Source organism: Malus sylvestris, chromosome 12, assembly GCF_916048215.2.
Source record: "Malus sylvestris chromosome 12, drMalSylv7.2, whole genome shotgun sequence".
Taxonomy (NCBI): domain Eukaryota; kingdom Viridiplantae; phylum Streptophyta; class Magnoliopsida; order Rosales; family Rosaceae; genus Malus; species Malus sylvestris.
Window position 1 is genome coordinate 5,156,355 of NC_062271.1, and position 18,308 is coordinate 5,174,662.

Below are 18,308 nucleotides of genomic sequence, written 5' to 3' on the forward strand. Positions count from 1 at the left end.
CCATGACTGCTAGGGTTTCAAAATGAGTCTTCTACTTCCAGTACTTCAATAATATCTCTCTGCTATATGAATAGGGTTCAGCGTATCTGAGAGATTAAGCATATGAAAGCAGGGACTTAACCATAGTATTTATATCATTAGGGTTTAATCACAGCCGACCTATTATTGGTTGTGAAAATCAAATCCTATCACTTAAGTGATTGAGTCCTACCATGATTCTATATCTTTGTAGCGAAACCTATTAGATGTCTTTGAGGTCAATTGCAAAGGTTAAGACTCCATAATCCTTATTTTACTAGGACTATTAGATTAATTATGTCGTTAACAACTCGATAAACAAGTGGCTTACAACACAAGTAATCCAATACATCATTCATTGTCATTCACAACTTTACAATTTATGCATGGTCAGTCCCAATCGAGCTTTGATCTCTTAGTCTTTTTTTTCTGCACCACTTACCGGAGAGTGCTCCAACCCATGGTACTGCTCTCATGCACCATAAACATCTCTTCTCTGAAGAAAACAAAGTTCAAAAGTTGAACATCAAAGCAATACGAATACCCACAACAACGGTTCAGATTGACCCTCAGACATATAATATGAAAGAAAAAGGACATGAATTGCAATAGACCATATACATACCTGAAATCAGCTAGAAACAATATCAGAATCCTACAAATACTCTGAACGACTAAGTGACATGAATGCAAACTTCTACAGCACAACCGAAAGGGAAATAGACGAGGTGGCAATAAAGAACCGCTAAATTCTAGCAATATAGAACACTATATTCCTCTTGTGACAACCTAATAGATATAAGGTGTGGGTGAAGCACCTTCATGAACTCTTTATTGGGATCCTGCAGTTTCCTTTATTTGTACGCGTACTTTAAACTTCTGCTAAAGTTTCACCTTCATGGATGACCAGGAAGAAAGGTTTCTCGAAATTTATTACTTGCTATTTGAAATGTGTACAAAGAACAGTGAACAAGATCATTAAAAAGAATCAAAAAGTACTTGGTGCAATAATTCTCTAGGTTTAACTGAACTAGTAAGCCAATATTTTGATTCGGAAAAGAAAACTCGCATTAAAAATTATCAAAATTTCCTTCTTTGAATTTTTTTAGAAAATTCCAATACCATCTTGTTCTGTGCAGTCTCTTTTGTGAAGTGGTAAACTTGAATCAAGCGTTGATGAAGCCTCAAGATTTTCACTTCTTCTGGAATCTGATACACAAAAAATACAAAGAACTCAGCTTCAGAAAGACACTGGAATCGAATTTCAGGCCATTCTAGTCTTATACAGTATATGAATGCAGATTAAAAACCGGAAAACCATATAAATATTACAGTTCTTGACCATAAAAAAAAAGTCGTACCCAGTGCACAAGGCTCCCGCTTTACGCAGGGTCTGGGAGAGGTGAAAAAAGAGAAGCGGGAAAAGGAACTTGCCTCCTCAGCTCGTAAAGTCCATAACCAGTCTTCTTGATAATAAGTTCCACATTGATGGGAGGAGGGACCTTACATGGGCTTATACTCCTCATATTGCCAATTGGTTTTATGATGGAGGAGGGACCTTCCATCATAAAACCAATTGGCCACATTGATAGGAGGAGGGACCTTGGATGGGCTTATAAGAGGTTGAGCTACTCCCTATATTGCCAATTGGTTTTACATACAGTGGAACCTCAACTTTCTTCATAGATTGGGGTTCCATCACAACACCAAATGGCAATATGAGGAGTAGCCTAACCTCTTATAAGCCCATACAAGGTCCCTCCTATGTGGGACTTATTCTCAACATCTTCAATATTCTCAATTTTTTCACTGCATGGGATGATCTGAAAAGGAAACCTGAGAAATTATGAATGCTCTTTCATTTGAAACACATAAATAAGAGATCAAAGTCTCATACAATCGGTCAACGACATAAATGGGGAAAAGCCACACTTTCTGGGCAAACCCTAATCCATGCTGATACAAGAACAAGTACTTACCCTATGAATCTTGTGATGGTAAACCTCAAGCAGTCTAATATCTGCATCTGGATGAGACAGCTGGACCTATTTCAGATACATCGTACGTTGAGTAAAACCAGTTATGCACAACTCTAAGATGAAAAGGGGGGATTTGGCTAGGGTGTGTGGGGATGTTTTTACTTCGAGTATCTGTCGATTGTGTCTACAAATGATTCTCAGAACAAGATTGCTACAGACATTGTGCATAAGATTTGTGTCTTACAAGAAAAAACTTCAGAAGGAAAATAGAAATATCAATTTATGACAGCGCCATTTGGTTTTGGATACAAAACAAAACAGCACCAAACACAAATGGAACTGCTCGTATAGCTGGCAGAAGTTTTTAGATGGACAATCATGGATAATAAAATGTAGTAGCAACATATTTTAAATAAGCAATGCCAAAATAAAGACATCTAACCTTCCTTTTAAGTATACTAATCACATCCCCGACAGTGTTCTGTTTGGGCAATCTAATACAGTGAATCTCCAACTGTGAACAAATTACAAAAGATTATGATGAGTTGAATGGTGTAATAACGGTCCATAAGTAGGGAATACGATCAAATATTTCACGACCTCATCTTTTGTAGTAGGATGAAAAGCAACTTGTAGACTTCTTAGGTCATCTCCAACCGAAAAGGGTTAAATATAGCCCCGTTCAGAATTATAGCCCTGCAAAAAAATTATTATTAAATCAACATTATCATGCCATACTCTTATACTATCTCCAACCGAAAGGGCTAAACATAGCCCCTTCAATAATTTATTAGTTTTAAGTTTATACTTTAAATTTATTGGTTAATTTAGTTAAATTACTGTTAGATGGTTTCAAATATAACTGTTGAATTTGAATAAGTTATTACAGTTGAGGAGCTGGACCCCAAAAAGGGGCTAAGAGGGGGGCTACATTTGGTCAGTTTGATGCTCTTTTGGCCAAATAATAGTCTGGTTGGCTCTATAGAATTATAACATAGCTATTCATTGGAGATGAGTTTTTGGACAAATCAAGCCATTTTTTAGCTTTTGAACCCTTAGCTCTCTCCGTTGGAGATGACCTTAGGGCTTGCACTTCTGGCCAGGGGATGTCCAGGACTTCATAATATAGAATATCAGAGCCCTGTATAGAGAACGACAATCACAATGAGCATCAATAATAAATTAAACGACAGAGGCATCTCAATATAGTGCCACCTACTAGATTGTAATGGACGAGCATATCTGTTAAATGCTTTACGCTCCGTTAATTGATCGGTTGGCGACTAGGTTGTTGAGAATAGTAGCTATAAACAATGAGTCTGATTTTGGTGGGATCTTCTAAACCAATTTTGCTAGCTACCTTCTCCATCGCATCATTGTAAGTGTGTAACTTTGACCTAGAAAACACGAAGAAGAAAAAAATAGTTGCAGCACTGACTAACACAACAATGACGGACACTCCTACTATTGTTGGAAGCTAAACAGGTTCTAAAGTCAAAGGATCGAAGGTAGCAAGGAGCTCCCGAGCATGGTTTCTATCTGCATCGAAGAAGAAAAAAGAAATGAAGGGTTAAAGCCTCCAACGGCTAGTTTTTGTTTAAATGAATGTGTGAGTGTGTGAGTGACAAGTGTACACTCCAGATTAGGTTACTTAAAACCCAAATGAAGGGTTAGGATTCAATATGGAGTAGTAAGGTTAAAATGGTTGTTAAGCCTCTTGTCAATCACCTTTTTACACAAGTATGGGTTATGGCAATGCACCACACCCTACTACATTTCCCTTACTTAATGAAATATGAGTTGCTGCATTTTGCATAGCCAATCAAGCAGTCAATCACATCTCCAAGTCCTCTCCATTCTTTGCTAAGAAACCGATCCAAAATATAAACAAAATCATCCAAAACAAACAAACCTTTATCATGGCCTCAGAGCTAGTTTTCTGATCTTACAACTTTCTGGGCGCAATCTGTGCAAGTTGAGATATTTGGGAGCACCTACTTAGTGTCCTCAACAACAACAACCAATAAACAATTCTGCAAATGAAGGGATCAAGCAGTAGCAGTGAGCTAAAAGTTCCAATCTTTGATGGAGATAACTATGACTTTTGGAGAATAAGAATGACAACCATTTTCAAGTCCTATGATATATGGGATATGGTTCAACATGGGTATGAACTACCTGAGATGGAGGTCGATGCTCTAGAGGAGGACCTCACAGAAACACAACTCAAAACACTGAAGCATAACCGAATGGAGGATGCTAGAGCACTTGGAATCATCCAAGGTGCTGTCTCAGGCACAATTTTCTCGAGGATAACAAATGAAGAGATTGCAAAGGGAGCTTAGGAAGTTTTACAACAAGAGTACAGATGAGACACCAAAGTTATAAGGGTAAAACTTCAGTCCCTTAGGAGATATTTCGAGTATACAAGAATGACGGAAAATGAGTTGTTGAAAGATTACTTTACTAGGCTATTTGATGTTGTAAATAAGATGAGAACATATGGTGAAGAACTGCCTATGAAAGAATTGTCTAGAAATTATTGATTAGTTTGACTAAACCCTATGATTCAATAGTGAGTGTTATTGAAGAAACCAAAGACACTGAAACTCTTAGTGTGCAAGAAGTGATGGCATCTTTAAGAGTTTTTGACCAAAGGCTTGAGAGGCATGCTAATTTTTCACCTGAGAAAGCTTTTCAATCACTCAATGTTGGATCTAGTAGTCAAGCTAGTGCAAGTAAACAAAAACCACAGTGGAAGAGCAAGAACAAGAAATGGGAAGGAAAATGGTATCAAAACCCTAGACCTAACTAAGGCAGCAACTCAAATGAAGGTCCAAGAACCAAGCAACAATGCAAGCACTGTGATAAATTCTATCTTGGGGAGTGTTGGTTCAAGGACAAGCCTAGATGTCACAAATGTAACAAGTTCGGGCACATTATGAAGGATTGCAGATCAAGAAATGTGCAGCAAGTGAACTGTGCAAACCAAGTTGAAGAAGAAACAAATGTGTTATGTGCTTTCAATGCAAAAGTGGAGAAAAACAATGAAGTGTGGTACATTGATAGTGGTTGCAGCAACCATATGACTGCACATGAGTCATTACTCATTGATATTGACACAAACTTCACTGGAAAAGTGAAAATGGGGGATGGAAACATTGTCAAAGCCACTGAAAGAGGAACTCTGGTCATAACACTAAGAAAGGAAGAAGATGCATAAGGGAAGTGATGTTAGTGCATGGATTGGATGAGAATCTACTTAGTGTGGGTCAAATGATGGAGCATGGTTATTTCCTACTCTTGGGGGGAACTGTGATTGAGATCTATGATGACAGGTCCCTATCAAACTTAGTGAGTATAGTGGAAGTGAAAAACAGAAGCTTTCCACTTATGTTGAAGTACCTAGAGGAAGTATCAAGGAAAGCAAGTGTGACAGGTTCTATGAAGTTATGGCACAAAAGGCTTGGTCATTTAAATATGACAAGCTTACAAAATCTGCAAAAACATGAAATGGTGCAAGGTATACCAAAGATGGATCAATGCAATGAAACCTGTGAATGGTGTGTATTTGGCAAACATCACAAAGATCCATTTGAAGCTGGAAAGGCTTGGAGGGCAACAAAGCCACTCGAATTGATTCACACGGATATGTGTGGACCAATGCAAACAACAACAATCAGTGGAAACTGGTATTTCCTAACCTTCATTGATGATTACTCACGGATGTGTTGGGTGTATTTCATGAGGTTCAAGTCTGAAGTATTCACAATATTCAAGAAGTTCAAGGCAATGGTGGAATTGCAAAGTGGATATCAAATCAAAAGACTAAGAAATGATAGGGGGAGAGTACACTTCTCTTGAGTTTAATGCATTCTGTGAAGATGTGGGGTTGGAGAAGCAACTCACTGTGGCATATTTACCACAACAGAATGACATTGCAGAAAGGAAGAATAGGACTATAGTCGAAATGGCTAAGTCTATGATGCATGAGAAGAACATGCCCTATACATTTTAGGGTGAAGCTGTGAACACCTCAGTGTACCTATTGAATAGGTGCCCTACTAAAGCATTGGACAATAAGACTCTATTTGAAGTGTTCAGTTGAAGGAAGCCTTCTGTGAAGCATATGAGAGTGTGTTGGCTCAGTGTGCTATACCCACATTCCTCAACAACTAAGGCAGAAGTTGGAGAAATCAAGTAACAAGGGTGTTTTTTGTGGGTTATGGAACCAGTGAGAAAGGGTACATAGTTTACAATCTGTCAACTCAGAAGATAATCCTATCAAGGGATGTTATATTTGATGAAGACTCAACATAGAACTGGGAAACAAGGGTAGAAGAGAAGGACAATGTCTCTTTACAACTTGACCTCAACAAAAGGTAAACAAGGGAGCCTATGGAGACCTCAGTTCAAGAAGAAGTCACAGAAAATGGTGACATACAAGGGACTCCACAGCAAGCTAGCATGAGTCCACAACCGAGTCAATCATAGATAACAACTCCAAGTTCAACTCCAGTGAGGTTGAGAAACTTGGATGAGATATATGCTACATGTAATTACTGTGTAATGGAACCAGAAACATATGAAGAAGCTGAGAAAGACAAAGCTTGGGAGAAAGCAATGAAGGAAAAGCTTGAAATGATAGAGAAAAATGATACTTGGGAATTTGTAAATCGACCAAGTGACAAGCCTGTGATTGGAGTGAAATGGGTGTACAAAACCAAGCTCAACCTAGATGGTTCTATGCAAAAGAACAAGGCCAGGTTGGTTGCCAAAGGTTACTTATAGAAACCAGGTGTAGACTTCAATGAAACCTTTGCTCCAGTAGCAAGGTTAGACACCATAAGGACCTTGATAGCCCTAACAGCCAAGAAGGGTTGGAAACTACATCAATTGGATGTCAAATCTGCATTTCTAAATGGAGTGCTAGAGGATGAGATGTTTGTAGAACAACCTCAAGGGTTCACAAATCAAGAGTTTCCAGAAAAGGTGTACGAGCTAAGGAAGGCTCTCTATGGCCTAAAACAAGCTCTAAGAGCTTGGTACAGTGAGATTGATTCCTATTTCACTGAGAAAGGATTTCAGAAAAGTCCTAGTGAAGCTACACTCTACACCAAGATAGAAAGCAACAACAAGACACTCATTGTCTCAATCTATGTGGATGATGTTGTCTATACTGGAAATGATGTTGCAATGATTGAAAAGTTCAAGGAAGAGATGATGAAGAGGTATGAAATGACTGACCTAGGCCTCTTACTCATTTAGCATCTTTATTCATCAAAGGAAGTATGCTAAAACTTTGCTTGAAAAGTTTGGATTAAAGGGAAGCAGACCAGTCTCTGCACCCCTAATTGCAAATGAAAAGCTTAAGAAGGAGGATGGAAGTGAACATGCAGATGCTAGTCTCTATAAAAGCATTGTTGGCAGTCTATTGTATCTAACTGCAACAAGGCCGGATCTAATGTTCTTAGCAAGCTTACTTTCTAGGTTTATGCATAATCCTAGCAAGATACACATGGGAACAGCAAAAAGAGTTTTAAGATATGTGCAAGGAACACTTGATTATGGGATCAAGTATGAAATGAGGAAGTCAACTATCTTAATTGGATTTTGTGACAATGACTAGGGTGGCAGTGAAGATGATAGCAGAAGCATATCGGGCTATGCTTTCACCTTTGGATCAGGGGAATTTTCATGGGCCTCTGTGAAGCAACAAAGTGTTGCACTGTCCACAACCGAGGCAGAGTATATGAGTGTATCAGAAGCTACAGCTCAAGCTATTTGGCTAAGGTTTATACTCAAAGACTTTGGCGAATTGCAGGTTGATGCCACACCACTTTTGTGTGACAACACCTCTGCAATTGCCATGACCAAAAACCCAGTATTTCATCAGAGAACAAAGCACATCAAAAGAAGATATCATTTCATCAGAGAGGCATTGCAGAACAACACAATCAAGCTAATTTATTGCAACATAGAAGATCAGATCACAGACATTTTCACAAAAGCATTACAGAATGAGAGATTCAATTACCTGAGGGGATTGCTTGGAATGACTCCCATAAGCAGTTTAGAAGGGAGTTTTGGAAGCTAAACAGCTTCTGAAGTCGAAGGATCGAAGGCAGCAAGGAGCTCCCGAGCATGGTTTCTATCTACATCGAAGAAGAAAGAAGAAATAAAGGGTTAAAGCTTCCAACGGCTAGTTTTTGTTTAAATGAATGTGTGAGTGTGTGAGTGACAAGTGTACACTCCATATTAGGTCCCTTAAAACCCAAATGAAGGACTATGATTAAATATGGAGTAGTAAGGTTAAAATGGTTGTTAAGCCTCTTGTCAATCACCTTTTTACACAAGTATGGGTCATGGCAATGCACCATACCCTACTACATTTCCCTTAGTTAATGAAATCTGAGCTGCTGCATTTTACATAGCCAATCAAGCAGTCAATCACATCTCCAAGTCCTCTCCATTCTCTGCTAAGAAACCGATCCAAAATATAACCAAAATCATCCAAAACAAACAAACCTTTATCAACTATGAGGGACAATGGTTCTAGACAGAAGTACTCACAATTCTGAAATAAAATCATCCTCGTTTGGCTTCTCCAAAGAACGGAAATGAACGATCTATAGAACTCCAAATCACTCAATGGTCAATATAGTTAGGTTTAGAAAACCTAAGGCAACTCTTATAATACCGTAATGACAGTCCACCCGAAACAAGTAAAAGGAGGTGCGAAAAACATGTAAAAGCTTCCACATCCTGTACCAGGATTTTATTTAAATATTCCAAAAATGAAAGGACGTCAAGATATAAACATTCTTCTTCGCTTTCAAGTGGAGTGGATTTTTGAAAGCAGATAATGTCCCCATCTTCAATCGGAAAAACAAAGCACTAATATTTACCTAGCAATCCGGATAGCAGCAAAACTGTTCATTCCTATTTCAGGCACTTGTTTGCAATATGCCAAGCTTGCAATATAGCAACACTTACCTCACTTAATCGAAATGAGGTCCTCTTGCCGAGATGATCACACCTGTCCCTTGGGTCGAACTTTATTTCCTGAATGTAGCATAAAAACAGGTAACCGAAACGTGCATCTGATAGTTATGACACGGCTATTTGCTAAAAAAAATAGATGTGAAATAGACCTCATGAAGTTCAATTTCTTCCTCGGGAAAAACCAGCCAGTTGATTTAATTTTGCTAAAATCTCTACTGGCTCGCTAGAAATATTCACAAAAAACCTACCAACGAAACTGGTATACACAAAAGAAACTTAATCACAAACAATGAATTAAAAGGAAAAACTATTTAGCTCAGCAGAAAGAGCCAGAGGTACCGTAGTTCTTATTTCTCCGGTTCATAAAGCTTAAACAAAAGCAAGATATCTTCTTTGGTTTTCTCAGGCGGAGGAATAGGACGTTTATCCTGGAGAATTGCATCGAAGCAAGAAAATCATAAGAAAACATCTTCCGTACAGAAATTGTAGCTGCAAGTAAATCTCAAACCATAGGTCAACACAATGATAGAGACTGGATTCCGGCCCAAGCTCTACTTCTAAAAACAACATTATCTCTGAATTTTTGTGCTGTTTATGTAGACCTTCAATTTTTCGACCTACGAAGCAAAAGGTCTTGATTAGCACGCATAAGGAACATATACGAAGCTGTGAAAGGAAACAATAAGCACATCAAAACACTACTAGTCTTCTGATCATTTCAAATATGGACTTCCAACAAATCCATTCATTGGGCACTTAAAAAGTAGAAAGTGTAAAGTAATTACTGATTGTAATTGTTCTTCGGGTGTCAATGGTCGAATGGGGCAGTATGTGTGGTTGTGTCTCTTGGCCCAAATCCAAAACCGCTGAAATTGCACTGGTATGCCAAACTCTTGTGCAACCACTCCTGGGAACCATTTCAAACTGAATTAAGAATCTGCTGCCCTCAACAATCATCAATTACACAAACCCGAAAGGGTATAAAAGGAAAAACCAGACATGAATGCCGAAAAGTGAACCTGTACTGCCGTACCTTGAAAACATAAACGGGAATCTGTTTCTTAATGGGGAAACTACGAACTTTGTCATGGTCCACAAGGTCGAAGTATGTTCCCTTCCAATTTGTTTTACCAGATTCTCATCTCGAGCAACCTAAGCATATTAATAAATAGCCTCTCTCATAATTCTTTGATGTACATCAAGTCCCTGTACTAGCACTTCTGAAAAAGTAATGGTGAAAGCGGGGAAAGAGAAGAAGTCTTAACCTTAATGATAGTATAAAGTTGAGCTTGTGTCTTATGCCATTTTTCGTCGTCCTCCTCCTCTTGTTCTTTTTTTCTTTTCAAACTTGTCTGAAATGAAACAGAGTGACAATTCAGTCTCTTAGATGGACACTTGAAAGCAGAACTTATGATTGACGTAACACTAACTCGACAATAACCAAGAACACTAAAAAGCAGGTAAAGTTCCCGCAGCCTGTATTGGGGATTTTGCATCTACCAGAAATGAAGTGTAAAGTAAATACAGATTGTGATTCCTCCTTGGGTGTCAATGGTCGACAAGGGCGATATGTTTGGTTTTTTCTCTTAACCCAATACCAGAAGCGCTGAAATTGCACTGGTATTCCAAACTCTTCTGCAACGTCCTCCTGTGAACCATTTCAAAATTAGAATTCTAATGGTAATAACACAACTGAATTCGGAAATCTGAGGTACTACTGTCTGTACCTTGAAACGCCAAAAGTGCATCTTTTTTTTAATAGGAAAACTACGAATTTTGTCATGGTCCACAAGGTCAAAATATATGTCCCTTTCAATCTGTTTTTCCAGGTCCACGTCTTGAGAAACTGACCATATAAATAAATTCCGTCTGCCGTAATTTTTGGATGTAAACCAAATACCTGTAGTAGCACTTCTAAACAAGCAGTGGTAGGTACAAGAAGTCTTCACCCTAATAAGAGTATAACAGTCCACTTGTGCCTTGTATCTCCTTGTTTCTTCCTTTTCTTCTTCGTTCTTCAACCTTATGGTCCTGATCTGAAATTAAAAAAAATGTCAGTTAAGTGACCTCAGTCTCTTAGTTGTACACTTGAATGGAGAACTTACGCTCAATGTAGCATTAACTAGACGTAGAGACAAATGAAGACTGTATCATTCACCAGATAACCCATACTAGGATCATAAAGCTCAATGAGAGGCATGAAGCAGGTGAATCCAAGGCCAATTTCATTTGTACAGAACTGGTGATGTGTTTCTGAAACTCCATGTAAAGAATCAGGAATCGAGGTTCAGAAAATACTCAAAATGTGAACAAAACTTGATCGATTCTAGGACACATAAACTTTTTTTTTTAACACAATTGTAACATACACCATTAACAAAAGAGAAATGTATTGGTGAAGATCACTACATGCTAGCAGCAGGTAATTAGGCATTAATTTTTTTAATAACATTTTTTTCCAGTGCAATTTTCTGTTAGTGAGCTACATTTGTTTCCCCTCATTTTCTATTACCTTTTCAAACCCCTTAATTACTTGGGTACGGTACATGCATTTACTTAATACATTCATGATCTAACGGTTATATATGCAACCAAAAATAGAGAATATCATATCTAACCGTTAGATGACGAATGCATTAAAAAGCATAAACTCTGAACATATGATCAAGGAAAAAACTTCAGTAAGGCAGCTGGCCCCACTTGGTCTCTTGCTTTGATTTTACCTTTCTTGTTTTGATTTCAAAGAAAAAAATTTAAACTGATAAAGAAGTATACCCTTTGTTACTGAATCCTTGCTATGGATCTGATTGACTACAGCCAAGCTGAACTGAACATATCGACTCCACCCGTCTGGCAATGTCCCAGAATCTGCAGCATCTAAGTACATGGAAAACCAGCCCACATTGTTGCTTCCCTTTGGAAATATTTGTTGGTATTTCAAAGTTTAGTAACTCAATACCAAAAATATGTGGGTGATAAGTTTTCTAATTTTATCACACCTCTCACTATCACTCTCAATAAAACTGGACAAACTAAAGGAAAGAAGTAGCAAACTTGTTGATAACAAAACACTTTGAAATATTAGAAGAGTTTATAACTCTTAAAGGTTACAAGCTGAAAAATGAGAATGGGAATTCGGATGGTTTTTTCTAAAGCCTTACAAGAAGCTTAATTATACATGCAAAAGTTACAAACCACTCAAGTGCTTTTTAATAAAAAAAATACACACACATGCAATCAATGATGGTGTTTACCATCTTTTAATAAACAAACATCACAACCTTTCGGCTAGTAGCTCACACTTTCTGAAAAGTGTTCCAACAATTTCTGAAAAGTGTTCCACCACTTTCTGAAAAGTGTTCCACCACTTTCGGCCACTGTATTTGATTTGAACTTCCAACACGCCCCCTCAAATCAAAATACCTTCATGCCTAGCATTTCACGCAGCAATCGAAATGATTCAACTGGTAGTGGCTTTGTGAAGATGTCAACTACTTGTTCCTTCGTGTGACAATGGACAAGTTCAATTGTTTTTTGTTTCACGTGGTCCCTCAGAAAATGGAACCTGGTATCAATATGCTTGCTCCTTCCATGTTGGACTGGATTCCTAGCAAGCTTGATAGCTGAGATGTTATCCACATGAATCACAGTCGATTCCACTTGTGGATGACACATTGACTTCAACAGATTTCTTAACCAAATTGTCTCACACACAGTTGAGGCTACAGCAACGTATTCGGCTTCACACGATGACAAAGCAATAATTGATTGCTTCTTTGAAGTCCATGAGAAAGCTGTTGATCCTAGAAAAAACACATAGCCAGTTGTGCTTTTCCTTTCATCTTGGTCACCTCCCCAATCACTATCTGAATAACCAAATAATTTTGCATCTTCACGAAAATTATAAAACAGACCATAGTTTAGAGTACCTCTTATGTACCTCAAAATTCTCTTGGCGGCCAGCCAATGAGACTCCCTAGGTATTTCCGTGTACCAACTCACGAGTCCAACGCCATAAACTATATCAGGTCTTGTGTGATTGTAAGGTACTTTAGGCTTCCAACCAAGCTTTTTTACACGGTTGAGTTTACAAACTCACCTTCTCCTTCCTTGGACAGCTTCAATCCAGTTGCAACTGGAGTGTTGACAATATTACACTTGTCCATATTGAATTTCTCCAATATATCTCTCATGTACTTCTGTTGAGAGATGTAGATACCATCACTTTCTTGCTTCACCTCTATGCCAAGAAAGTATGACATTAATCCATTATCAGTCATCTCAAATTCACTGAACATGGATTGCTTTAACTCACGAAACATTGCTTCATTGTTTCCTGTAAACAATAAGTCATCTACATAGAGACAAATAATTAAGAACTCCCCTTTTGTACCATTCTTCATGTAAACTGAATGCTCGTATGGACATTTCTGAAATCCATTTTGGTGAAGGTAGTTATCAATCCTTGAGTTCCAAGCTCGTGGTGCTTGCTTGAGGCCATACAAAGCCTTCTTCAAACGATACACATTTTCTTCTTCTCCTTGTACTCCCATCTGCATTGCGTTTGATCTTATACACCCACTTGACACCAATAGCCTTCTGATTTGGTGGGAGCTTTGTCAACTCGCAAGTGCCATTCTTCTCGATGGCATGGATTTCTTCCTCCATGGTTATTCTTCAACGATCTTCTTCCACAGCTTCATTGAATGAGAAGGGCTCGTGGTCTGCATACAAGCAGAAAAGGTTGGTTTCTTCTTCTTCTTCTTCTTATCCATATATCTCGGTGAGACTTCTTAGCCTCACTAAAGTTGAGGAGCTGCTTTCTTCACTGGATGTAGGGCCACTCCTTGCATGTCTGTGTAATGGAGTTGTTGTGATTGTTTGAGCAGGTTGTTACTCGACAGGTGGTACAACTTCTGGTTCTTCAAAATCAGTGGAGACGATATTCTCTTTACCGACTTCTTTGTTGTTCCACTTCCATGCATCTTCCTCGTTGAAGATGACATCTCTACTAACCACTAGTTTGCTAGTTAGTGGGTTGTAGAGTTTGTATGCCTTAGACTCTTCACTATAGCCCACAAACACACATTTTTCACCTCGATCATCAAGCTTCCTCCTCTTGGCTTTTGGAACTTGAGCATATGTAACACACCCAAAAACTCTTAGGTGTGCAACATTCGGCTTGTATCCACTCCAAGCCTCTTGTGGTGTCATCCTCTTGACACTTTTTGTTGGACATCGATTCAACAAATAAATCGAACAAGCTACAGTTTCTGCCCACAATTCTTTTGGCAAATTCTTCTCTTTAAGCATAGGCCTTGTCATGTCAAGGATGGTTCGATTCTTTCTTTCGGCTATCCCATTTTGTTGTGGGGTATAGGCAGCAGTCAGTTGATGTCTAATTCCTTGCTCCTTGTAATATGCTTGGAAAGCATTGGAGGTGTACTCTCCACCTATATCTAATCTCACAGCCACAAGCTTGTGGTTGCTTTCAGCTTCTGTGAATGCCTTAAACTCCTTGAAGACTCTTAGGGCAGTCGACTTCTCCTTGAGAAAATAAACCCAAGTCTTCCTACTAAAATCATCAATGAAGGTAATAAAATACCTATTACCTCCATAGGACATAGGATCCAACGGACCACATATATCTGTGTGCACTAACTGCAGTGTTGCCTTTGCTCTCCATGTATCACCAACAGGGAACGATAGTCGTGCTTGTTTACCAAGTACACAACCTTCACATACATTGTGTGTGGCTTCAATCTGGGGTAGACCACGAACCATTTCTCCACTTGACAATAACTTTAGACCATTGAAATGAAGATGGCCAAACCGAAGATGCCATTTCCATGACTCATCTTTCATCACACCAATGTTGTAGCTTCCAATATTTGTGTTCAACTTCAACAGGAACATTCATTTCTTTGACATTTGAATACGTGCAATAAGCTTTCTCTTTGCATTCCTGAGAGTGAGAAGCAAATTCTCCATATGTATAACATGCCCTTTCTGGAGCAGTTGACCAATGCTCAGAATGTTGCTCTTCATACCTGGTATGTAGTAGGTATCGGATATGTATTCTTCTCTACCATCCCTTCTGGATGATTTTGATTTTTCCTTTGCCTTCAACTGGAAACTTTGAGGAGCCACCAAGACTCACAGATCCATAAGGCCTATCTTTGAGTTCGACAAAAAACTCTTTCTTTCCACACATGTGGTTGCTTGCACCAGAGTCCAAATACCAAACATCTTATTGGCTACTGATATCATGGTGTGCTAGTAAGACTGTAAATTCCTCACCAGCATTTCCACTTGATTCTACCATGTTAACATGCTCACCATTTTTTTATGAACAGTCATTGGCATAATGTCCATATTGCTTGCAACTGTGACACTGGATATGAGCATTTCCTCTAGTAGATCTCCACTCTTGAGATTGACCTCGGTTTTGTGCATAGCCTCGACCTCTTCCTCGGGCTCGTCCTGTGCTAGGTTGGATGAAATCCCACAACGTGAGTTCCACTGCCCACGACCTCCATTTGGTTTGTGAATATTCAACTTTGACTCCAAAGCTTGCTCTAGCATTGTTGGGCTTGCATTCTTCTGAATGCATTGCTCGTGAACCAGAAGGGATCCTAGCAGTTCCTTTGCGCTCATTTTCTCCAAATCCTTGGATTCCTCAATGGCAGTCACCACATGCTCAAATTTGCATGTAAGGGATCGAAGGATTTTCTCCATGACACGAACATCTTCAAGCTTCTCGCCATTCCTTTTCATTTGATTCACAATTACAAGTAGTCGAGAGTAGTAGTTTGAAATGTTTTCTCCTTTTTTCATATAAGTAGCCTCAAAATCTGCTCTTAATGATTGAAGCCGGACTCTTTTTACTCGATCTACTCCTTGGTAAATTGTCCTCAGAGTGTCCCAAACTTGCTTGCTAGTTGTTGCTTTTGCAACCTTCTCGAACGTTGAATCTTCTAATCCTTGATATAGAAGATATAGCACCTTCTTGTCCTTCTTTCGTAAGTCCTTGAGAGTATTCCTTTGATCTATAGTGTAGGCAGCTTCTTGCTCAGTAGTGGGTTCATCATACCCATTACTGACAACTTCCCATAGGTCCTATGATCCAAACAATGCTTTGAACTAGATGCACCATCTTTCATAATTTTCTTTCTTCAATGTGGGAACCTGGAGCTGCACTAAGTTAGATGCCATAGCTACTGCACTTGCCATAAAGGTAACCTGGCTCTGATACCAAATGTTGGTATTTAAAAGTTTAGTAACTCAATGCCAAAAATATGTGGGTGATAAGTTTTCTAACTTTATCACACCTCTCACTATCACTCTCAATAAAATTGGACAAACGAAAGGAAAGAAGTGGCAAACTTGTTGATAACAAAATACTTTGAAATATTAGAAGAGTTTATAACTCTTAAAGGTTACAAGCTGAAAAATGAGAATGGGAATTGGAATGGAATGGGAATTCGGATGGTTTTTTCTAAAGTCTTACAAGAGGCTTAATTATACATGCAAAAGTTACAAATCACTCAAGTGCTTTTTAATAAAAAAATACACACACACATGCAATCAATGATGGTGTTTACCATCTTTTAATAAACAAACATCACAACCTTTCGGCTAGTAGCTCACACTTTCTGAAAAGTGTTCCAACAATTTCTAAAAAGTGTTCCACCACTTTCTGAAAAGTTTTCCACCACTTTCGGCCACTATATTTGATTTGAACTTCCAACAATATTAGTATCCTCCTGATCAAACAAACCATAGCAATTCAAAATCCAATCAACCAAGAAGAAAAATATATAAACCAACTTCGGGTGCGTAAATCGAATGTTGACATGAAGGTCTATATCTAGGGAAGAAGAAAAAAATTACCATTTATAACCGCCAGCAATGAAGATATCAGAATAGACATTCCTGGTGTTCAGAGTAGTAAAGTTATCAATTTTCCGAGTTTCATGCTCGTAAGATCCTCCAATTGCGCGTCTACCAGCACACCAAATACCATTTATTTTGTTAACGAATTATTGATAAGGCTTCATTTACTTCTAAGTAGTTATCTTTGTAGTTAAGAGTCCTAGTTTTATATGGCTAGGGTTCTTCTTTGTAATTATATATACATGTAAACTCAACGAAAGTATCCAGAATTCATTTTCTACATATTTCAAAAACCCTACAGAAAATGTGATCAGTTACACTCTAGTCAGACGCCATTGTTACCCTGAACTATACTAAGGAGGGGAATGATTTGGACTCACTCAGGAAGAAGAAGAAAACTCTATCCATAACCGCAATCCACTATTATTTTTTAGAAATTCAAATTGTTGAGGATTGACGGGAGAACAGACTTGCATGGCTTATAAGTAAGACTACTCTCTATATGGCCAATTAGATGAGAGAAAATAAGTAAATTGAGCTACTATCCATATTGTCAGTTAGTTTTATGATGGAATCTCAATCTTCTTCATGTTATCATAGCAAGTTGTCCAAAATGTAAGGCTCGTCATCCGCTCCACGTCATCCGACCCACGTCATCCGATTTTTGTTGTTCACATGCTAAGCTTGAAAATTCTCCACACGTGAGGCGGTATGCTGAGAGTATAAAGTCCACACATGAAACGGCGTGTTGAGAGTATGCATGTGCTTATAAGCAATTGGATCTGTGACCAAATTTGAGTGTGGCATGCACAAGCATCTGTTCGTGTGAGCAAAGCAATAAATCCAGAGCTCTAATCGTGCAAAACGTATCGCTATACTACTGAATGGCCAACGGTTCGGAGAAACCACACGCGACCCGCCTAAATCATTCTTATCAGCCCATACCCGAATATGATTTTTACATTTTTCATTGATTATGTTTTGATACTTTATTTATTTAATGTTAATTTTATACTAGCACTACGTTTTAGTGATATTCTACATCACTTGAAAATTAAAGGTATTATGTTCGACTCTAATTAATGGCAAGTTCAAAACCCAAGTTATAAATGATAGAGCAGTTGTCACTCAGTACTACAATGTAGTAGTATTCCTCTTTACTTATAATTAAGAAATCTTAAGTTCGAATCTCGACCTGTATCCCTTTAGTGTAGATACTTAAAATGTTGTACCAAAAAAAAAAAAAAACAAAGAAAGTTAACTATGCTTCCTCTCCATGATGAGTCGATTTCATACTATATATTTTACTCTATTCTTAGTAGGTTTTGATGATTATTTTAGGGAGATTTTAATATTTTGATTTATATTTTTTATGTAGGACATGTGGATCTGTTTTAGCATAAAGTTATA

The 18,308-nt window shown here is 38.2% G+C and overlaps 1 pseudogene; it reads right to left on the reverse strand.

Moving 5' to 3' along the window:
- Positions 1–77: 77 nt before the first annotated feature.
- LOC126593646 (ubiquitin C-terminal hydrolase 12-like) lies at positions 78–13,670 on the reverse strand (annotated as a pseudogene).
- Between the last annotated feature and the right edge of the window lie 4,638 nt (positions 13,671–18,308).